At 41.9% G+C, this 24435-nt stretch overlaps 1 long non-coding RNA gene across 1 annotated transcript in view; it reads right to left on the reverse strand.

Moving 5' to 3' along the window:
• LOC122555274 overlaps positions 1 to 24203 on the reverse strand; it is a 36245-nt gene extending 12042 nt beyond the window's left edge. The window contains exons 1-2 of the long non-coding RNA XR_006313221.1: positions 24016 to 24203; positions 12863 to 13072 (exon numbers count right to left, since the gene is read on the reverse strand). This is a non-coding gene — a long non-coding RNA (uncharacterized LOC122555274). The remainder of the gene's footprint in view (positions 1 to 12862; positions 13073 to 24015) is intronic.
• Between the last annotated feature and the right edge of the window lie 232 nt (positions 24204 to 24435).

The raw sequence follows: 24435 nt of genomic DNA on the forward strand, positions 1-24435 counted from the left end.
AACTTGGGGAAAAAATAGTGACATCTTGAAAACTTGTGGTTATGGGTATGTTTGCTGAGCTGGGAGGTTAGGAGAAAGTAAGGACTGCAGATGCTGGAGATCAGAGCTTAAAAATGTTTTGCTGGAAAAGCGCAGCAGGTCAGGCAGCATCAAAGGAACGGGAGAAAATTCCTGAAGAAGGGCTTATGCCTGAAACATCAATTCTCCTGTTCCTTTGCTGCCCGAACTGGGAAGTTTAGATTAGATTAGATTACTTAGTGTGGAAATAGGCCCTTCGGCCCAACAAGTCCACACCGACCCGCCGAAGTGCAACCCACCCATTCCCCTACATTTACCCCTTTACCTAACACTACGGGAAATTTAGCATGGCCAATTCACCTGACCTGCACATCTTTGGACTGTGGGAGGAAACCAGAGCACCTGGAGGAAACCCACGCAGACACGGGGAGAATGTGCAAACTCCACACAGTCAGTCGCCTGAGTCGGGAATTGAACCCGGGTCTCTGGCGCTGTGAGGCAGCAGTGCTAACCACTGTGCCACCGTGCTGCCCACGTTGATCTGCAAATGTTTCGTTCCCTGTCTAGGTGACACCTTCAGTGCTTTGGAGCTTTCTGGGAAGTGTTGTAGCATTGTGTCTTCTAGAATTTATTTAGTTCTGTTTCTGCTGCTTCCAGAAGACACAGTACAGCAGTCCTTCACAGGAGACTCCAAAGCACTGAAGGTGTCACCTAGACAGGGGATGAAACATTTGCAAATCAACTTCCCAGTTCAGCGAACATACCCATAACCATGACAACTGGCACCCGAGCTAGAAATCTTTACACAAAGTTTGATCTTGAAAAATGTCCACATTACAGAGGAGGTGGTGCTGGATGTCTTAAAATGCATAAAGGTGGATAAATCCCCTAGAGTTGATCAGGTGTAGCCTAGAACTCTGTGGGAAGCTAGGGAAGTGATTGCTGGGCCCCTTGCTGAGATATTGTACCATCGATAGTTACAGGTAAGGTACCAGAAGACTGGAGGTTGGCAAATGTCGTGTTACTATTTTAAAAATGTAGTAGGGAAAAGGCAGGGAACTATAGACCAGTGAGCCTGATATCAGTGGTGGGCAAGTTATTGGAGGGATCCTAAGAGGCAGGATTTATATGGATTTGGAAAGACAAGGACTGGTTAGGGATAGTCAACATGGCTTTGTGCATGGGAAATTGTATCTCTCAAACTTGATTGAGTTTTTTGAAGAAGTAATCAAGAGAATTGATGAGGACAGAACAGTGAACATGATTTATATGGACATCAGTAAGGCTTTTGACAAGGTTCTTCATGGTAGACTGGTTAGCCAAGTTAGATCACTGAGAGAATACTGAGAGAACCAGCTATTTGGATACAGAACTGGCTCAAAGGTAGAAAACAGAGGGTGGTGGTGGAAGGTTGCTTTTCAGATTGGAGGCCTGTGACCAGTGGAGTGTCAGAAGGATTGTGGTGCTAGGACCATTAGTTTCTGTCATTTATATAAATGATTTGGATGTGAACATAGGAGGTATGGTTAGTGAGATTGCAGATGACACCGCAATTGGAGGCACAGTGGACCGTGATGAAGGTTACCTCAAAGTACAACAGGATATTGTTGAGATGGGACGAATGGGCTGAGGAGTGGCAGATGGAGTATAATTTAGATAAATGTGAGGTGCTGCATTTTGGAAAAGCAAATCAGAGCAGGATTTGTACACTATGGTAAGGTCCTCAGGAATGTTGCTGAACAAAGAGCCCTTGGTGTGCAGGTTAATAGTTCTTTGAAAGTACAGTTGCAGATAGATAGGATAGTGAAGATGGCATTTGACACACTTACTTTTATTGGTCAGTGTCTTGCGTATAGGCATTGGGAGTTCATGTTGTAGCTATGCAGGGCATTAGTTAGGCCAATTATAGAAACCGTGTGCAATTCTGGTCTCCCTGCTATAGGGAGGATGTTATGAAACTTGAAAGGGTTCAGAAAAGATTTACAAGGACGTTGCCAGGGTTGGAGGTTTTGAGCTACAGGGAGAGGCTGAATAGACTGGGGCTATTTTTCCTGGAGCATTGGAGGCTGAGGGATGACCTTCTAGAGATTTATAAAATCATGAGGGGCACAGATAGGGTGAATAGCCAGGATCTTTTCCCTGCAGTGGGAGAGTCCAAAACTAGAGGGCACAGGTTTGGGGTGTGAGGGGAAAGATTTAAAAGGGATCTAAGGAACAATGTTTTCACACAGAGGGTGGTGTTTTTAATGTAATGAACAACCTCAGGAAGTGTTTTAACATTTAAACATTGAAAAGGGATCTGGATTGGTGTATAAGTAGGTAGGGCTTAGAGGGACATGAGCCAAATGCTGGTAAATGGAAGTAGACTAATTCAGGATATCTGGTCGGCATGGACGATTTGTACCGCAGGGTCTGTTTCCTCGCTGTTCAGCTCTATGACTCGATGACTCCAAAGGAGCAATTAAAAAGACAAAATAGGAAAGTACGTCCAAAAAGGTCAGAACAACAACGAAGGAATCGGGTGAATTTAAACACACTGGAGTACTCAGTTTTCTCGCTGATAATCTCAGCCATTGTGGTGAGCCACATAAATGTCAGGTAGTGGCAGCAGATGATCAGAAGGGACCATTTGTGCCCAACCAAAAAGAAAGAAAACCTGAACCAAAGGGCGAAATGGGTCAAATGACAAAACTCAAAGTGTTTTATTGGGGGAATCCTCTGCAGTGAAGGACAGAAGTAGGAAAACTGGATGTGGTATGTATGTAACTGAGTTTCAAGGTAACGCTGTGGCAGAAATAACTTTAAAGCAAACAGCTGCAAGGAGTGTTCAAGCTGCCGAGCAAGCAGTGTAGCATCTGTGCTTAGTCATCCCGACAAGATCCCCCACTGATAGGTATCTATTCCGAACTAGGTATACATATGCAGGAGTCTGACTGACTTCCTGTCACTGAGGGAAGCAAAGGATTTGTGTCAGCAGACAGGACACCCCTGCCACCCACAACCCTCTTCAAACATATTACTCAAACAACCCAGGAATAAGCATATGGGATTTATCAAAGTAAAGACACACGACAAATCCTTCCCTGCTGGGAACATAAGAGTGGTTGAATTGGCAAAACAATGTGCCTGAGAGGGAGATCTATGTCAAGCCCCCTGAACAGGCAAACAAATAAATAGTCACTGTCCAACAGTCTCAGTTTGAAGATTTTACACAAGCTCGAGGCAATAACAATGGTTGAAAACAGATCTGAAAGGGAACACACTTTTCATCTTCCAAGTAGAAGATACAAACTGAGGATACATGGTATGTATGGAACCATGCTGTCCATCATTAATAAGTCCATTTGCTTCTAAATCCATATGAACCCTAACTGTAACCAAATAATATATCAATGCCATGATGCCTAGGTCACCCAGGGGTGAAAACAATCACTGAGCAAATTCAATTGCTGGTGACTTAATGTGGGAAAGGAAGTGAAACATTGAGTCGACAATTGTTTGGTATGTCACCAGAATAACCTGGATCATTATGATAACAACAGGGAATTAAGACACAAGACCAGCAATTGGACCCTGGAACTACTTGTGAATAGATGAAATTAGATCTTTGCTACCACGCAAGGCATAACAAAGAACAAAGAACAATACAACACAGGAACAGGTCTTTCAGCCGTCGAAGTCTGCACCGACACATTTTGCCTTCCATACTAAAACTGTCTTCACTTACAGTATCCATATCCCTCTATTCCCTTCCTATTCATGTATTCGTCCAGGTGCTTCTTGAATACTGTTATTGTGTCTGCTTCCACCACCTCCTCTGCAATGCATTGCAGGTGCTCAGCACCCTTTGTGTGAAAAACCTGCCTCATCCATCTCTTTTGATCTTCCCCCTTGCACCTTGAAACTTTGTCCTCTAGTAATTGACCCCTCCACCCTGTGAAAATTCCTCTTAATTTCCACTCTATCCATGCCATTCACAATCTTACAATCTTCTATCAGATTGCCCCCTCAAACTCCTGTGTTCCAATTAAAAAAAACTCAGTCAATCCAACCTTTCTTCACAGCTAAAATCCCCCATACAAGGCAACGTTCTGGTAAAACCTTTTCTGTACCCTCTCCAAAGCATCCCATCTTTCTGGTAGTGTGGTGACCAGAACTGTACGCAATATTCCAAGTGTGGCCTAACTAAAGTTCTATAAAGCTGCAGCATAACTTCTCTATCCTTATCCTCAGTGTGCTTTCCAATGAAGGCAAGCCTTTTTTACTACCTCATCTACCTGCGCTGCCATCTGCAGTGACCTGTGGATCTGCACGCCTCTCTCACTCTGCAAGTCAATACTCTGCCATTCACTGTATAATTTCCATCTGTACCTGACCTTCCCAAATGCATCACCCTACATTTGCCTGGATTAAACTGCATCTGCCATTTTTCTGCCAGGCCTCCAACTGGTCTATATCCTGCTGTATCCTCTGACAATCCTCCTCACTATCTGCAACTGACCTGCAAACTTACTGATTAGGCCAGCTACATTTTCATCCCAATCATTTATGTAGATCATGAACAGTAGAGGTCCCAGCACTTATCCCTGTGGAACACAATTAAACACAATCCCCCATTCAGAAATGCATCCTTCCACTGTTACCTTCTGTCTCCTATGATAAAGCCAACTCACCCTGATACCATGTGACTTCACCTTTTGTACCAGTCTGCTATCAGGGACCTTGTCAAAGACTTTACTGAAGTCCATGTAGACAACATCAACTTTTCCCTCGTCAATCATCTTTGTCACCACCTCAAAAATCTTAATCAAATTCGTGTGGCACAACCTCCCCACATAGAACCATGCTGCCCATCACTAATAAGTCCATTTGCTTCTAAATCTGTATGGATCATGTCCCTGAGAGGCCTCACCAATATTTTTCCCTACTGTCAACATGAGACACACAGGCCTTTAATTTCCAGGATTATCCCTGATGCCCTTCTTAAAGAATGGGTTTAACATTGGCTATTCTCCAGTCCTCTGGGACCTCACCTGTGGCCAAAGATACAAAAGCATGTGTAAATATATTCTGGCTGTCATTGATTCCCTTTAATAAATGGGTTGAAGTATGGCTCACTGAAACTAACCGAGCCAGAATAACAGCCAATATACTGGTACAGAACGTATTCACTAGATAGGAAGTCCCATGCAGTATTGGATCTGATCAAGACAACCACTTTATTGTCCAAGTTATGAAAAATTGTCAGAGATTTCACACAGAAATAAGTCAGAAATTTCACACCGGTTACCATCTTCAGTCAAGTGGGATAATGGAAAGAATGAACTGGACTGTACAATAAAACAATTCAACATGAAATGTAGTTTTGCCCTTCATCCTAATGCTGGTAAATAATACTGGATCAAGATCCATAGGGTTTACTCCACACATCTGAAGGATAGGGCTTCTTATGAAGCTCTCCTGGGACTTGATCTTTCAGAGCCTGAAGTAGTGGTCCTTGGTCATGAGAAAACTCTGCACAACGTTCAAGCTGTCCAAGTGGAGATGGCCATTAAATTAAGACAGGAGAAGAAATGTAGTAAAGCATATTTTGATGTTAAGTAAAGCCTGTCAGATATGATATAGACAATAAGTCAAGTTCCAGATCTATCAACTAGGTACATTGTTTTTCCCAAAATATTCTGAGCACTCATATATAATGGTTAAAGCAAGCCTGTTAGTCTACAAGTTTCTATTGGACTCAGGCAAGACTGGATGGTACATTCCTGATCAAGGGCTCCTGCCTGAAACATTGATTTTCCTGCTCCTTGGATGCTGCCTGACCTGCTGTGCTTTTCCAGCACCACTCTAATCTAGACTCTGATCTCCAGCATCTGTAGTCATCACGTTTCCCTGGATGGTACTATGTCAATCAAATGAAGCTGTATGGCTCTCAAAGTAGCCATCAGGATCACTTATTTTTGGATACATGTGAAACGATGCCGACTCCACATTATGCTTTACCTGTCACCACCTGCAGCACCACCTCAAGGAGGATGGTTACCATTGCACTTGCCTCAAAATTGGAATTCGGAAAAAAGGCCCCAAACACAAATGTCTAATCCAATAGCTTGGTTTTAAAATCAGGTCCAGCATCTGCTGACCAGATACAGATAGTAAATTTAGTTTGCTCTTTAGCCAACTAACCTTACAAGTACAAAAATTGTAAATAAGAGCAGATATGTCCTACAGGGAGCCAGATACTAGTGAGATGAAATGGAAGCTTATGATGATCATCAACTGTGTGTCACAAACCATAGTTGCTGCCATCTAGAGGAGCATCACCACTAAGATCCATCAGAACCAAATGGAGGATTGTGGTACAACCTATTGAAAGATGGAAACTGGGAAGATGGACAGTTAGACATCACATTGCAAAAGGAGGTGGAAATGGAGGGATATGGATCTGAGATGAGTGTGACCAGCAACAGAGTTCAGAATTTGAAATAGAGGCAATTTCCATCCAAAGGTTTTGTTAACTTGAGAAAGTAATGCTCAAATTGGAGTGAAGAATGATATAGGAAGTGAGGTGGAATGCACAGGTAGTGAAGGAATTGTAACCCTTAAGTTTGGGACCCCTTTAAACCCACAAAATCAGAAGAGGTGTGATATGATTGATTTTTGTCCCTTTAAAATGCTCAACAGGGATTGTAAGCAATGAAAGGATAGAAGAATCCAGAATAAGCCACCACCCTTCAGATCCCCCACTGACCACTTCACTTCTGGCCCTGGAAACTTGTCCTGACACCACGGGACCACAGAGCAGGCTAGTCATGAAAGAAACCGGTAAGGTCCTGTATGACAATTCCACCGTGAATTGGTGCCCATAGAACTAAACATAACTGGAATCCAGATGCCCAAGTGGTGCCCCTCCCAAATGAGAAATTTGTATGCCCCATCTTACCCAAGTTCTGCTTGAACAAGAGACTGAGAGAAATGAAAAAGCAACAAACCAGAGCCAAAAGGCCGACAGGAAAAAGGGGCGGCACGGTGGCACAGTGGTTAGCACTGCTGCCTCACAGCGCTGGAGACCCGGGTTCAATTCCCGCCTCAGGCGACTGACTGTGTGGAGTTTGCACGTTCTCCCCGTGTCTGCGTGGGTTTCCTCCGGGTGCTCCGGTTTCCTCCCACACTCACCAAGATGTGCAATTCAGGTGAATTGGCCATGCTAAATTGCCCGTAGTGTTAGGTAAGGGGTAGATGTAGGAGTATGGGTGGGTTGCGCTTCGGCAGGGTGGTGTGGACTTGTTGGGCCGAAGGGCCTGATTCCACACTGTAAGTAATCTAAAAAAAAAACAGTTTAATCAATGATGTAGCAACAGCTTCTGGAGCAGTGAAGTACACTGTAAATATGCTTGATTTACAGAATTTAAGACAACAAACTCAGAACCCTAACCAAAAAAGTTAAACAAATCTTAGACAAAATAAATAACAGTGGCTAAAGAATGATAAGAGAGGGTTAGAGGAAAACCAGGTCGTAAATCAAACAGTTAAAGTATTGGAGAGACATGCTAAAACTACTAATCAAATTATTATGGATAAACTAGATGATGATGTCAGACAGCAGAGTGCAGAACCCTGTGCAGCATCTGTGGTAACTGACGGTGGAACAATTGAGGGAAAATCTTGTACAAGCTAGTCAGGGAAAGGTCCATCCTGGGTTAGCAATGAGCAGCTAAGAGCCCTGAACAACAGAGGAACACATCCAAACATGCTGAGCTGTCAACTTCGGCAGCTGACCAGAGTTTGTTTAAGAAATAATTGTGGAGGAACCTGAGAGAAAGTCCTGGGAATGATACTAAGACTCACAATGATCCCTAGCGAAGAATTTGGGTTAAATGTTTCTGAGTTGGAAAGTACAGATTTTGTTATGGAAAAAATATAGATGGGGCACAAGAACACTCTACCATATGTTATTGAAAAGGAAGGGAAAGTTGTAGGTCCTACATTAGCTAGGTGTCAACAAACAGACAAAATAATTATATGCCCTTACCCTGTATAGCCCAAGGAACAAGCTCTGTGTGGTTTTATGAAAATTTAAATTGCATGATAGAAGCCAGGAACATTAACACTGACATCACAAAGATGGCCTATAAAGGAAAATGGGAATGTTGTGTCTGATTAAAAGGAACATCAATGTGCTGCACAAACATGCCATGTTATGAATATCATCTTCTCTTTTCTGTATATCAAATGATTGAAATATAGAAAAGAAACTGTGTTTGCGAAAAGGGATAAAATAAGACTGATAAGAAGAATCATGGACACAAATGTCTCCTATTTTAAAAAACTCTTAGACAAATGAGCTCAGAACTATGAGGGTCTTGTATGAGGGAACATGCCATCAAACAGTCTGGAAGACTGGGTAAAAACAAATAAAATAAGGCAATTTGAAACCAACTTTTGCAAAAAGGTTCAAGAGTCAGAAGACGACAAGTTGTCAGAGTGAACCTGGCCAGTTCAGCACATACGGCGGTATCTAGATTCTAGTGAAACATTTAGATAATGCACTGATTGTATGCTTTCTAAGAGCTAAACAGTTAATAATAAAGAGGGTTTTTTTTTAGTATTTGACTATCAATCCTTTAACTCTCAAAATTTGAGACCAGAATAGGAAAAGGGTAAACATGATTCTCTGGCTACAATTAGAGAGATAAGAATGGAACCAAGTGACACCAATGTCCCAGTAAATGACAGCATTGGAGAAAGATGGTGTTGCCAATCGTATCAAAGGTCACAGGCAGGTCAAGAGGGAAGGGGGGGGACAGCTCAGGGAAGGACATTGACCTTTATTGCCTGTTCTGGACGATGTGTGACACCAGACCTACAGTAATATTGACTCTTAAATGCCTGTTAAAATGACTTAACAAAACATTCACATATGCCAAATTGCTAAAGAAATGTTGATTGAGAATAAAACCAAGTGATACTGGTGGTGGCTAACAGATGAAAAATATCACAGGTAATTTGGTGATGGGAAACAATACATTCAGTTGTGTGCAAGAGCTCTTCTGGATATTAAAAAAAGAGAAAAAGGGAAAAAGAGAAAAAAAGAAAACCAAATGGCCCACCTGACATCAACTTTGACACCAGAAACACCAAGGGCACACCCTGAGTACTTCACAAAATCTTCTTCAGTACCATTTTCTGCTGAAGTTGTCAGAGCTGTCCTACAGAGAAATTATTACTGAAAAGGTCAAGATTTGTTCCCTGTCCCTAATGCTTCCTTTGAACTTCTAGGTGCTAGAGGTGGAGGGTTTGGAAAGTGTTATTCAAGTTATTTTGTTAAGTTGTTGCAGTTCATCTCATATATGTACACAATGGCTGTTGTGGTGTGCCAGAGATGGAGGGAGGGAATCTTTACCTTAGTGATGGAATGTCAATCAAGCAAGCTGTTTGGCTTGAATGGTTTAAAATCTCTTCAGTTATTGTTGGAACCAGGCTCATTGAGGGATATGGAGAGTTTGGAAGATGTTGTTAGATAAGACATGATGAATTATTGCAATGCAAATTGTTGAAAGTAAACACACCTGCCACTGTGTGAGAGTGGTAGAGTGAATGAATATTGAATGTGGTGGATCAAGTATCGATCAAGCAGACTATTTTGTCCTAGATAGTACCAAATTTATTCAGTATTGTTGGATCCACACTCTTTCAGGGAAGTGGAGTCTATTCTATCACACTCCTGACATGTGCCATGTAGATGGGGAACAAGCTTAGGAAGTTGAGAGATGAGTCACTTAAGACAGAATTCACCGCCTCTGATCTACTCTTGCTGCTTCTGAATTTATATGCCGAGTCCAGTTAAGATAATTTTCAATATTTTCCTCAGAATATTAGTCTTGGGGTCTCCGTAATGGTACCTTCATCAAAAGTCAATAGGAGATGATTAGATTCAGTCTTGTTGGAGATGGCCATTGCCTGGTATATGTGGAGTTCCATATTAGTTGTCACTCAACAGCCCAAGCCTAGATGTTGTCCAGCCTTGCCGTGTGGTGACAACGACTCAGTGTTCTAGGGAATGGTTTGCTCCAGTTCCTACTGACTTCAGTTGTATCTTGGTCTTCTTGATATTACACTTGGTAAAATGTTGCTCTGATTTGTAGGCTTAGTTACGCTTACATCATCTCTGGATTTCAGCTCTTATCTATTCAATGGAGAAATGCATCTAAGAATGATTGATTGGTGAGGCCAAAGTCAAATGGGATTTTCCCTCACAATCCACCATAGGGCCAGTCTGACAAAATATATCTCTCACTACTCAGTCAGTAGTGGTGCTGATGAGCTATTCTCAGTGTTGATCATTGAAGTCCCACACTCAGTATACATTCAATGTCATTCCTTCTTTTCAGTGTTGGAGGAGAACTGATTCATCAGCTAATGGAAGGCAGGACATGGTAATCACAGGGCATTTCTTTGCCCATTTTTGACCTAATGTCAAGAAACTTCATGGTGCCTGGTCAATATTAAGGATTGTGTTCCTCATTCAAATTCTGATGTGAGCCAATTATAAAAACACAGTTGGAAAATTTCTGCTGACATATCTTCATTTACGGTGTTATCCATGCTATATACAAAATGATAGATACAGACAGACAGGTGAATAAATACAGGGATAGGTAAGTAGACAAGCAAGCAAACTGACAGACAAATTTATCCAGTCTAAAATCCTGTAGTATAATGAGAATGCACTAATGGAATAATGATGCATTAAATGATGTAACTCTGACATCTGCAGTCACATGTACCATAGTGCTTTGTAAGATAAAAGAGAAAATGCGTCTTTCAGTTGTGCTAGCTCATTACAACCCAATAATGGTTGTAGATGCACCTTTAATAGGAATAAGCATCCAGTACTCATCTAGTTTGAGGATGACAGTTGGAAAAGAGAAGTCCATTTCACATCAGAGAGTTACCTGAAATAGAATGGTGTTATGCAACTACTAAAGAAGAGGCTTCAGCAGTCACATGGAATATGGATATTTCTCAGGTTATCTACTGGGTTTGAAGTTCCAAATTGAGACAGAGCACACAACTTTAGTTATGCTATTGGATTCCATGGAGACAATCAAAATGCGGTCAGGGATCTAAAGTGTCAGACTCTGGTTGATGAAATACAATGTATGATATTCAAAAAACCCAGGAGAACCACAGATCGCAGCTGCAGCATTATCTAGTGTTATAGTGAGTCAAGCTGATGCAGAAGGTTTAACCTTTACTGAGAAGGGAGAAACATTTCCATCGGTCTGTACAAATTCTCTGCCCACTTTGGGAAAGATGTTACAGAAGTTTCAAAAATCTCAGGAGGCAGATGTGGAATTCATTCAAAACAGGAGGGTCTGTCTGGATGGTTGGTTAAAACACAGTCCAATAAACCAGCTCTTACACCAATATCAAGAACAGAAGAAGCATTCGGCCACAGTAAATGGTCTTCTCATTTTCAATCACATGCTGGTAATACAAGAGCGCGTGAGGGAAGGATTTCTTTGCAGATTTCACAAAGGGTCTTAGCAATATCCAAGTGTCAGGCTTATCCACAATAGTCTGCATGGTGACCTGGCATTTTCAAACATGAAGAATTTGATATCATGCTACTGTACATGTGAAATCAATAGTCTGACACCAACAGTACTTTGTTATCTTCTAGTGTCCCAGTCAGGTCATGGCAAAGATTGGTACTAGATATATTTGACTTTCAACAAATGCATGTTTGATCAGGTCAGGGTACTTTTTTTCAAGTGGATAAAAATGTTTATACATAACTCCACCACAGTGGAGACTGCGATCAAAGCACTAAAGACAATTTTTCCACATGAAATTGTATCAGACAACAGTCTACACTTTGAATAAAGATTTGAAGAGATTCCCAGCAAAATTAATAACCAATCATGGCATTAGCTCCCCTCTTCATACACATGCCAGTGGAGAATTAGGGAGAGCAGTGAATGTTGTTACTGATCAAAGACAGCGATTGGAATTTAGCTGTATTGAATCACAAATCAACATTTTTAACTAATGTATATTTATCAGCAGAGTTTCTTATCAGCGGAAAGTTGAAAGCAGCGATCCCAATACTACTGCAAGACCTTAGACCAAACATCACATCTCAAGGCCATGGGATAAGAGATATCAAAAGCATTGGTATAACTCCATGCATACAGTATAGAATTAATCCACTTTGCTATCAAGCCTGGATCAGATGGGAAATCAGAAGTTACTGTGCTCAGAAAAGCAAAATCACCATGAAAATACATTATTCAAACTCCAGTAGGAACATTCAGAAAGAACAGAAAAATTGAGATAATGAGAAGAGACTACATCAAATACCTTGCAAATGGTAACACAGGTTACTAAACATGGCTGAAAATGTGTTGCTGGAAAAGCACAGCAGGTCAGGCAGCATCCAAGGAGCAGGAGAATCGACGTTTCGGGCATGAGCCCTTCTTCAGGAATCCTGAAGAAGGGCCTATGCCCAAAACATCAATTCTTCTGCTCCTTGGATGCTGCCTGACCTGCTGCGCTTTTCTAGCAACACATTTTCAGCTCTGATCTCCAGCATCTGCAGTCCTCACTTTCTCCTACTAAACATGGCTGTCAACTAAGTAGTTGAACTTTCTTCAGGAAAAATGAAGAAAAAAGGAATAAAACATGACAGTAATAACATACTCCTAATTACTGGCCTGGTTTTACTGATTATCTGATCAAAATCTGGGAGAATGTGAAAAGCAGCACAGTTTCAATCCCAATAATGCTAGATTTTGGATACTAACTGTACACAGCAAACGGACAAGAGACATGACCTCACCTGGCACAAACTGAGTCAAGTATTCAAACCACTGTCACATGGTGGAATCTCCAGGAAGGTAGACAATTTTTCTTTGGAGGCATTCTTTAATTTTTGCAGGAGTGTCAAAGCGGTGAATATTGCAGATCGTTGACATCCACTGGTCCTTGTAATAAAAACCAGACGGTGATACCAGGGGCTGTCTCCGGATACATTCTCCAAGACCTGGAGCTGAAAATAAAAAGAAACAAGGAACAGCTAGATGATGTGCTATATCTTCAATTGTCAACACATTTCTCACTTGTTATCAAGATAATGACAATCCTCCCAGGGCCATTAGCTGTTGCTACAAGAAGTACACAAGTACAAGAAGAAAAATAATCTAAATAATATTCTGAACAAGTCTGTGTCGATGGGTAAATGCACCAGCTGGTGTGCCACTGAACTATCATGATCAGGAGATCCCACCTCTAAACCTCTGTTATCATGATAATGGAACCATTAAATAGGATTCATTTAAAGAACATAATCATGTTTCATTAAATATCACATCCAGTAAACATGGCTGTCAACTAGACCATTTGTCTTTGACCAGAAATGATGATGAATAAAGCAAAGTATAGATGAAACTAAGAAACCACTCCTGACATTTAACTATTGGCTCCTTTGGATTAGTTGTAGACAAGCAGGAGGCTGGAAGAACACAGCAAGCCAGGCAGCATCAGGAGGTGCAGATATCAATGTTTCGGGTCTGGGGTGGGTGTAGGGTCTCTGTAGAAAAAGTGGGTGGAGGGGGCAGGGTGGTGAACTGGGGATAAGTGAAGACAGATAGAGGGAACAATCTGCTTAGTCAATGAGAGGAATTAATCTGGTTGGTGGCAAGGAGCAGTGGAAGGGAGGGGGGAGGGTCTGGGAAGGGAGTTGGAGGAAGGGAAAGGAGATTATTTGAAATGATGCTGTCCGACTGCTGTGCTTTTCTAGCACCACTAATCCAGAACTCAATGTTAAGTCCAGTCCAAACACCTTGCACTACACGAGCAATAAAGATTAAGCAAGACATGGCATATTATATCTATTACCTTTATTTATGAATCTAAGCAATATGAACTATTTCTTGAATGGCTTTCAGTTAATTATTTTTTGAATCCAGAACTACAGAGTGGACATGTTGCACCATTTTGTGTAACCTCAGAATATGTGACAGCTGAAGCTGTATTCAGCATTCTCATGACATAAATATTTAATTTGAGAACAGTAGGAACAGATTCTAAATGTTCAGTAAAATCCATAACTGAAATTGCAGTCTTTAGGTCGAATCTTAAAGGAGGCTGAAATGCATGGGCTCTGATGAAAACTGTGGCAGAATCATGAAAAGTCCAGCGAGGTCGACCTCAACATCGGCAGCGGCTGCTGCATTCTTTCAAGCATCTGTCAGATGTCAAAACAAGTTTCTCGCTCAGTAGTGAGAGGTTGTCTATTAAAGGGGACTATTGCCTTTTAATGACCTTATCAACTGCAGATTACACCCTGCTAATGTGCAAGTTTATATCTTATCACATGGAACAAGTAAAATTGATGAGGCAAGTCTTCAGCATGGAGTTCGGAGCAGGCAGCTGGCAACTTCAGCTCGATGTTTGCTCCATATTGGACACCAGGCACTACCAACTCAAGGCACACTCCATGGGCAACAGCACCTGTGCCCCTTGGCACAGACATTGGCATCCAACATGCACCAGCCTCCAAGAACCCTCAAGGCACATCTTTGATCCATTTACACTATGTTTCTTTGATCCAGTGCTGCACCTCAGAGGAATACAGTGACTATGATTGAAGTGTTGCAAAACAGGATGCTGTTTGCTCAGAAATAAGCACCGAGCTCATGGAGCGAACCATGCTCCATCTCTGGTTTGTTTGCTTGCTCTCTGAGTGATCATTCAACCTACCTGGACATTCACAGCATCTCTGAATTGCATTGTCTTGCCGCATTTTATTTTCCGTGGGGAGTCCATTGGGATTAGTCTCCATGCTGTCCCAGATCCATGGGACTTGGGGTATTGTGCATGAAACACAGAAAGCTAACACACAGGTTCAGCAAATAATCAGGAAGGCTAATGAAATGTTGGTTCTTATTTCAAGGGGATTGGAGTATAAGAGTAGGGAAGTCTTCCCACAACGTACAAGGTGCTTGTGAGACCACATCAGGTGTACTGTGAGCAGTATTAATCCCCTTATTTAAGCAAAGATATTATTTCATTGGAGGCAATTCAGAGAAAGTTCACTAGGATGATCCCTGGTGTGGAGAGATTGTCTTATGAGCTAAAGCTAAATAGGTTGGAGCTCTACTCACTGGAGTTTAGAAGAATGAAAAGTGATCCCATTGAAGCATAAAGGATTTTTAAGTGGCTTGACAATATTAAGTGCGGCACAGTGGCTCAGTGGTTAGCACTGCTGCCTCACAATACCAGGGTCCAAGGTCCACTTCCAGTCTCGGGCGACCGACTGTGTGGAGTTTGCACATTCTCCCCGTATATGTGTGGGTTTCCTCCGGGTGTTCCGGTTTCCTCCCACAGTCCAAAGATGTGCAGGTCAGGTAAATTGGCCATGTTAAATTGCCCATAGTGTTCAGTGCATTAGTCAGAGGGAAATGAGTCTGGGTGGGTTACTCTTCAGAGGGTCGGTGTGGACTTGTTGGACTGAAGGACCTGTTTCCACACTGTAGGGAATCTAAAATACAAATCTAAACACAGACAGGATATTTCCTTTCATGGGACAGTCTAGGAACAGAGGGCATAGTTTCAGAATAAAGGGGTGCTAATTTAAGGCTGAGATGAGACAGAATTCTTTCTCTGGGAGAATTGTGAATCTTTGGAACCCTTTGCCACAGGGTGTAGTGGGGGCTAAGTTAGATTCTTGATCATTAAGGGAATCAAGGTTTATAGGGAGAGGACAGAAAAGTGGATGGAAGGAATGTTGGATCAGCCATGATCCAAATGAATGGCAGAATAGGCCTGAGGGCCCAAATGGCCTACTCATGAGTCATGGAGATGTACAGCATGGAAACAGACCCTTCGGTCCAACTCATCCATGCCGACCAGATATCCTAACCTAAACTCCCCCCACCTGCCAGCACCCAGCCCATATCCCTCCAAATCCTTCCTATTCATATACCCATCCAAATGCCTTTTAAATGTTGCAATTGTACCAACCTCCACAACTTCCTCTGGCAGCTCATTCCATACACGTACCACCGTCTGTGTGAAAACGTTGCCCCATAGGTCTCTTTTATATCTTTCCCCTCTCACCCTAAACCTATGCCCTCTAGTTCTGCATTCCCTGACCCCAGGGAAAAGGCTTTGCCTATTTACCCTATCCATGCCCCTCATAATTTTGTAAACCTCTATAAGGTCAACCCTCAGCCTCCGATGCTCCAGGGAAAACAGCCCCAGCCTGTTCAGCCTCTCCCTATTGCTCAAATCCTCCAACCCTGGCAACATCCTTGTAGACCTTTTCTGAAGCCTTTCAAATTTCCCAACATCTTTCCAATAGGAAGGAGACCAGAATTGCACACAATATTGAACAGTGGCCTAACCAATGTCCTGTACAACCGCAACATGACCTCCCAACTCCTGCACTCAATACTTTGACCAATAAAGGAAAGCACCAAATGCCTTCTTCACTATCCTATCTATCTGCGACTCCACTTTCAAGGAGCTATGAACCTGCACAATGCAGCACTTCGCATTTATCTGAATTAAACTCCATCTGCAACTTCTCGGCCCATTGGCCCATCTGGTCCAGATCCTGTTGTAATCTGAGGTAACCTTCTTCGCTGTCCACTACACCTCCAATTTTGGTGTTATCTGCAAACTTACTAACTATACCTCTTATTTTCACATCCAAAATCATTTATGTAAATGATAAAAAGTAGAGGGCCCAGCACCGATCCTTGTGGCACTCCACTGGTCACAGGCCTCCAGTCTGAAAAACAACCTCCACCACCACCCTCTGTCTTCTACTTTTGAGCCAGTTCTACATCCAAATGGTGAATTCTCCTTGTATTCCATGAAATTTAACCTTGCTCACCAGTCTTCCATGGGGAACCTTGTCAAATGCCTTACTGAAATCCATATAGATCACATCTATTGCTCTGCTCTCATCAATCCTCTTCGTTACTTCTTCAAAAAACTCAATCAAATTTGTGATACATGATTTCCCACGCAATGTTGACTATTCCTAATCAGTCCCTGACTTTCCAAGTACATGCACATCCTGTCCCTCAGGATTCCCTCCAACAACTTCCTCACCACCAACATCAGGCTCACTGGTCTATAGTTCCCTGGCTTGTCCTTACCACCTTTCCTCAACAGTGGCACTACATTAGCCAACCTCCAGTCTTCTGGCACCTCAGTTGTGACTATCGATGATACAAATATCTCAGCAAGAGACCCCTGAATTACTTACCCAGCTTCCCTCAGAGTTCTAGGGTACACCTGATCAGGTCCTGGGGATTTATCCACTTTTATGCATTTCAAAATATCCAGCACTTCCTCCTCTGAAATATGGACATTTTTCAAAATGTCACCATTAATTTCCCTACAGTCTATATCTTCAATCTGTTTTTCCACAATAAATATTGATGCAAAATACTTGTTTATTATCTCCCCCCTTTTCAGCGGCTCCACACAAAGTCTGCCTTGCTGATCTTTCAGGGACCCTGTTCTCTCCCTAGTTACCCTTTTGTCCTTAATGTATTTGTAAAAACCCTTTGGATTCCCCTTAACTCTATTTGCCAAAGCTATCTCATGTCCCCTTTATGCCCTCCTGATTTCCATCCTAAGTATACTTCTACTGCCTTTATACTCTTCCAAGGATTCAGTTGATCTATCTTGTCTATACCTGACATATGCTTCCGTCTTTTTCTTAACCAAACCCTCAATTTCTTTAGTCATCCAGCATTCCCTATACCTACCAGCCTTTCCTTTCACCCCACCAGGAATATACTTTCTCTGGACTCTCGTTATCTCATTTCTGAAGGCTTCCCATTTTCCAGCCATCCCTTTACCTGTGAACATCTGCCTCCAATCAGCTTTCGAGAGTTCTTGCCTAATACCATCAAAATTGGCCTTCCTCCAATTTAGAACTTTAACTTTTAGATCTGGTCTGTCCTTTTCCATCACTATTTTAAATCTAACAGAATTATGGTCGCTGGCCCCAAAGTGCTCCCCCACTGACACCTCAGTCACCTGCACTGCCTTATTTCCCAAGAGTAGGTCAAGTTTGCACCTTCTCTAGTAGGTAAATCCACATACTGAATCAGAAAAGTTTATTGTGGACACTTAACAAATTCCTCTCCATCTAAACCCTTGACACTATGGCAGTCCCAGTCAATGTTTGGAAAGTTAAAATTGCCTACCATAATCACCTCATTATTCTTACAGATAACTGAGATCTCCTTACAAATTTGCTCCTCACTTTCCCTCTGACTATTAGGAGGTCTATAATACAATCCCAATAAGGTGATCATCCCTTTATTACTTCTCAGTTCCACCCAAATAACTTCCCTGGATGTGTATCCGGGAAGATAATCCCTAAGTACAGCAATAATGCTATCCCTTATCAAAAACGCCACTCTTCCTCCTCTCTTGCCTCCCTTTCTGTCCTTCTTGTAGCATTTTTATTCTGGATCACTAAGCTGCCAGTCCTATCCATCTCTGCGCCACGTTTGTGTAATTGCTATGATATCCCAGTCCCATGTTCCTAACCATGCCCTGAGTTCATCTGCCTTCCCTGTTAGACCTCTTGCATTGAAATAAATGCAGTTTAATTGATCAGTCCTACCTTGTTCGCTGCTTTGTCCCTCCCTGCCCTGACTGTTTGACTTGCCTTTGTTCTCAATTGTACCAGTCTCAGATTGAAATCTTTCCTCACTATCTCCCTGGGTCCCACCCCCTGACCTTACTAGTTTAAATCCTCCTGAGCAGCTCTAGCAAAACTCCCTGCCAGTATATTAGTCCCCTTCCAAATTAGGAGCAATCCGTCCTTCTTGTACAGGTCACTTCTACCCCAAAACAGTTTCCAATGACCCAAAAATGTGAATCCTTCTCCCATACACAACTCCTCAGCCATGCATTCATCTGCTCTATCCTCCTATTCCTGCCCTCACTAGCTCGTAGCACTGGGAGTAATCCAGATATTACTACCCTTGAGGGCCTCCTTTTTAAATTCCTGCCTTACTCTGTCATCTCCCTTCAGAATCTCAATCTTTTCCCTTCCTATGTCATTGGTTTCAAGGTGTACGATGACCTCCTTCTGGTCCCTCTCTCCCTTGAGAACATTCTGCACCCTCGCTGAGACATCCTTGATCCTGGCACCAGGGAAGCAACACACCATTCTGATTTTTCACTGCTAGCCACAGGAATGTCTGTCTGTACTTCGGACTAGAGAGTCGCCTAACACAATTGATCACTTGGAACTCAACATATCTCTCATTCCATTAGAGCCAATCTCAATACCAGAAACTTGGTTGTTTCTGCTACGTACCCCAGAGTGTCCAACACACCCTACATTTTCCAAAGCAGCTTACTTGTTTGAAATGGGGATAGCCACAGAAGACTCCTGCACTCCCTACCTACCTCTTTTACCTTTCCTAGAGTTAACTCACCTCTGTGACTGTATCTGAGACTTCCCCCTCCTTCCTATAACTGCCATCCATCACATGCCCTTGCTCTAGTAAATTGTCATTGCCTCTACCTGTCTCTCCAACCGATCCATTCAATCTGATAGGATTCGCAATCAACAGCATTTATTGCAGAAATAGTCCTCAGGAACACGTAAACTCTCCCTGAACTCCCACATCTGACAAGAAAAGCACATCACTCTACTAAAGGCCATTTTTGCTTCTTTCAATCTACAGACCCAGAAAATAGCACTGTCTTATTGCTCTACAAAACACTGCTCCAGGTTAAATTAATATAAATAATTATATTTTAAGTTTAAATAATTATATTTTAAGTTTAATCAAGGGACATAGCTCAATAAAACATATAAACAAGAAAGAACCCACTCTACTCACTGCAGACTTATTTTAAGGCCGCACTTAAAATCCACTTATCTCCTTCTGTGCTATGACCTTTCCCAAACAGGTTCCTCCAAGATCAGTTGTGAAATTCACTGTTGTTCCTATTTCTTATGGTCTGATTGTCTTATCTTGACTATACCTATTCTGGGCTGTTTTCCTTACAGAATGAGAGGGGGTTAGGTATTACACGTGAGGAAAATGAGTTGCACTTTTGTTGCAAATTGGGAGGCATCTCGTGAGTGAGTAAGGAGTGTAGAGAACAAGCAGAGTTAGCGGTGCCACGGTTGAGATGGGTGAGAATGACTAGAAGAGGATGTTGTGGGTATTAGAGAGGGTATTAGTGTTTTGATGGGAGTTGAGTACAATAGCAGATATAGAGTGAGTGCATGGAGAGAAGATGGAGCAGTGGAGAAGGTCACTGACTTTCTTCCTATTTGCTGTACATTCCTCCAGGTGGTTGAGACTACAATGAGCTAGGTGGCGATTTGGAGCAGACTGCAATGTCTGGTGTTGTGACCTCTTTTGCAAGTCCTTGGGCAAGAGGACAGCCCACCTCCTCACCACGGCAACAACCAGGACCTCCAATTCCACGTCCATAAAGTGAAGTGCCAGTTTTCCCTTTTCTGCCATGTCTGTGGCCAACATCAAAAACTGCAGGAAGACACCAGACTGAAACCACTTGTCTGGTGCATAAATGTCTGTTAAAGATAGTGCTATCCCGAGGGATTCCAGTCCATTGTGGGGTATCCTGGCAGTAACATGTTGTTCTGGGTACAGCGAGTAGTAGAATGGGAATCAGATGAGAGAGATGTCACAGATACAGGGCAGGTAATAAATGAGGCAAGTTTGGTCAGATGAACAGGAATACCTCACTCAACCGAGAGGAGAAAACATTCTGAGAAGCTGAACAAAACTGACAGCCAAAAGCAAGGCACGATTCAGTCCTCCATTTATTTTATAGTGCAGGCCCCTTCCTGAACTACAGAGGGATTATTGGCAGGAGCTATGCTATTGGCCTGCTGAGATCCCTCATTCCTGCTCCTGAGACACAGATACTTTGGGAATACTATCATTTGTTGCAGGGACAGAAACAGATGATTGCAGGTAAGCTGCCTATTCTCTATCCTTTGTCCATACAATGTCTATGCCTATTTCATAGCAGAGATAGTGCAGGGAAATGGAACAAAGTCTGAGCCCAACATTATTATATTTTTCTCAATCAAATGGTGGGATTCTCCATTTGGTTTCAAAGAGCACACACTAGGAGCAGATATATATATAGAAAGCACAAATTATAACAAATCCTGAATTTAAATTGTTTTATTTTATTCAAAGATTGTTGTCATGTTTATTAATCAGCAAAACCAACCCTCCATGTCGAGCAGTACAATTCTAGTATCAAATGCTGTGAAAAATGCTCCACAACATGAGAAACATTGTGATATAGTGGTGAAACTTGTCAGCATGAACACAAAGAGGGTGTAGATCTTAATGCAGTTGGATTACATCATCCCCGCCTGGATTATCTGAATGTTCATCTTCAGTGAGAGTGTTAAACTGAAGGTCGTGGATAGACAGCCCATTTACTCTTCATCTCATTTTACTTCCTATTGAAGACAGCACTTGGATACAAGTGATGATGTTTCTATAGAAGTACTTCATTAGCTGTACAGCACTTTGAATCATGGAATCCCAACAGTGTAGAAACAGGCCCTTCAGCCCAACAAGTCCACACTCACCCTCCGAAAAGTATCCCACCCAAACTCATTCCCCATTACTCTACATTTATCCCCTGACTAATGCACTTAACCTACACATCCTTGAACATTATGGGCAATTTAGCATCGTCAATTCACCTAACCTACACAGCTTTGGCATTTAGTGGTTATGAAAATGGCTATATTAATATATGGAGTGTATGTTCCCAATGCAATAATGGCCAGTAATCTGTCTGTGACGTGTATCTCATCCAGGCTATAATGTCAGCATAACATTAAATTTTAACTGGTTTAAGATCTGGATCCGGAAAACACAGCAACCATTATAATTAGTTTATAATTTTCTTAATAGGAGAGTCCCTGGCTTCAGTTAAAAGAAAGCTAATGAACGGCTGGTCAGCTCCAGCTCTTATATTACAATCCCTCTAAAGTTGGAATGAAAGTTTAGCTGTTCCAAGTCTGATGACATAGAATGAAATGTCGTAGTTCATTGTCCTTAATGAACATTGCACATAAGGTAATCAATTGGAAAACATGGATGATTTACTGGTGGTGGTTAAATAATGGAAAAACAAATACCATGAGTGGTTTAGTGATGGAAAAATAGTTCACTTGTGTGAAAGAGTATTTCTGGGTATTAAAATAAATTAAAATGTTATCATTGGGATGTTCATGTGGTGCAAAGGTAGTGTCCTTGCCTCTGAGCTAGGCACTTGTTGCAGAGATGCGTAACAAAATCTTTGAAAAGGGAAACTTATAGTTCAGACTGTCTGAGGACTAAAGGGATTCTTTTTTAAATCTCATTTTCATACCAGAAATTGAAATATATAAAACTTATCAAAATAATCAAGTCTTCACCATCCCACATAATGTAAAATAGCATGGACATTAATAAATGCTTCATGTTAAACATTTTGGATGAGGATTAGTCAGACCTGGCTGTACTGAGATCATATATTTATGCTGTTTAAGTCCTACTTACTGTAAATAAAAAAAGACTTACTGTAAATAAGCAAAAACTTAAGAATATACATGGGAAACTAAATTACACTTTATTTCAAAAAGTTACAAATTCTTGCCTATTTACAGTAAGGGATAATGCTAGCATTCTCCTAATTCATGTTTACTCTCATATACCAAGCCTCCAACATAATAGCCAGTTATAGGGGTAATTAGAAACCCCAAAAAAAAGGAGATAAGAGTGCAATGCATGGGAGAGGTTATTAAAATCTCCAGCACAGACACTAATAGGACAGAGTGTATGGAAAGGGTTAACAATCAAACTTCAAGTACAGTGGACAAATGAATGACAATGATAAGAGGGATGGTTAAAACAGGACTGAAGGTATTATCATTGAATGCACGCAGCATAAGAAATAAGGTAAATGAGCTTGTGGCGCAGATCAAAAATGTCAGATATGATGTGTTGGGCATCACAGAGAGGTTGCTGCAAGGGGATGATTTGGGAGCTGCAGAAGGATTTGGACAGGTTAGGAAAAGGATAAAGAAATGGCAGATGGAGTACAACATGGGAAAGTGGAAGGACGTGCACTTTGGTAGGAAGAATAGAGGCATGGACAATTTTCTGAATGGGAAGATAATTCAGAAGTCTGAAGTGTAAAGAGACTTGGAAGTTCTTGCCCAGGACTCTCTCAAGGTAGACTTGCAGGTTGAGTCATTCATTAGGAAGGCAAATGCAATGATGGCAATTATTTTGAGAGGACTTGAATATAAAAGCAGAGATGTACTTCTGAGCCTCTATAAGGCTCTGGTCAGGCCACATTTGGAGTATCATGTGCAGCTTTGGGCCCCATTATCTTAGGAAGGATGGACTTGGCCTGGAGCGTGTTCAGAGGAGATTCACAAGAATGATCCCAGTAATGAAAAGTTCAACATGTGAGGAACGTTTGAGAGCTCTGGGTTTATACTCAGTGGAGTTTAGAAGGATGGGGGTGGGGGGGGGGGTGGTGGGATTTAAGTGAAACATACAGAATACTGAAAGGCCTGAACACAGTAGATGTTGGAAAGATGTTTGCATTGGTAGGAGAGACTAGGACCCGAGGGCAGAGCCTTAGAACAAAGGGAAGATCTTTGAGAATGGAGTTAAAGAGAAACTTCTTCAAACACCTTCAGCCAGAGAGTGGTGAATCTCTGGAATTTCCTGCCACAGAAGGCTGTGGAGGCCAGGCCATTGAGTATATTTAAGACTGAGATAGATAGTTACTTTATTGTCAAGGAAATCAAAGTTTATGGGAAGAAAGAAAGAAAATAGGTTTAAGAAACTTATCAGCGATGATTGAATGGTGGAGCAGACTCAATGGGCTGAATGGCCTCATTTCTGCTCCTATGTTTTATGGTCTTAAATCTAATTATCTTACCTGATTGAGATGAGGGCTCCACCGTTATGTACCCTGGTGTTATGGGTGGTATGGACTGCTTGATATTGACACCACTGTAAAAATAAATACATCATAGGTTAGTCATTGTAATAATGACACAACAGGAGATCACCCAAAAGTACTTTCAGCAAGAGTCAATAGATGTGAAGTTGGAAAAGTACAGCAGATCAGGCAGAATCCAAGGAGCAGGAAAGTCAACGTTTCGGGCCAAAATCCTTCATCAGGATTGGCAAAGGGTTTCCACCTGAATCTTTGACTTTCTTGCTCCTCAGATACTGTCTGACCTGCTGTGCTCTTCCAGCTTCACATCTCTTGGCTCTGGCTTCCAGCATCTGCAGTCCTTAATGTCTTCAGCTATCCCATTCTTCAAACCTACAGAAACAATTTAAATTATATTGC

The sequence above is a fragment of the Chiloscyllium plagiosum genome, chromosome 12 (genome assembly GCF_004010195.1).
Source record: "Chiloscyllium plagiosum isolate BGI_BamShark_2017 chromosome 12, ASM401019v2, whole genome shotgun sequence".
Lineage (NCBI taxonomy): Eukaryota > Metazoa > Chordata > Chondrichthyes > Orectolobiformes > Hemiscylliidae > Chiloscyllium > Chiloscyllium plagiosum.